Below are 629 nucleotides of genomic sequence, written 5' to 3' on the forward strand. Positions count from 1 at the left end.
ATATATATATATATATATATATATATATATATGTAATTCTAATGCCACAATGCCCTCTTAACTTCTCGAATTCTTCGCGCTTTTTGGATATGCTTGTAACTACGAAGCCGAAAATATCCAGACGGAAGAAATTGAAGAGCCTGTGAATGACGGTCGTGAGAATCGAACCCGCATTACCATATTCACAAGGAGGTCATTGTGGCTATTAGAATTATATATGTGTCTAGTAAAAGTGACCAGTAGATTCTACATATATATATCTATATATATATATATATATATATATATATATATATATATATATATATATATATATATATATATATATATATATATATATATATATATATATATATATATATATATATATATATATATATATATATATATAATATGAATAATCGGTGATGCCCACAAAAATTCTCGATTTCTTCATTTTTGGGTATGCTTGTCACTTTTTGTTTAGGTGGTTAACGTTACCTTGCTCACCATCCAAAAAGTGTGAAAAGGTCGAGAAGTTAAATTGGTATTGTGGTTATTACAGTGCTCATTTTTAATTATCCTGTTTCGATTAGAGATTGATTATATTACTTATTAACACGTGTGCGAGAAGTATTTGTCAGTAGAAC

Source organism: Macrobrachium rosenbergii, chromosome 10, assembly GCF_040412425.1.
Source record: "Macrobrachium rosenbergii isolate ZJJX-2024 chromosome 10, ASM4041242v1, whole genome shotgun sequence".
Taxonomy (NCBI): domain Eukaryota; kingdom Metazoa; phylum Arthropoda; class Malacostraca; order Decapoda; family Palaemonidae; genus Macrobrachium; species Macrobrachium rosenbergii.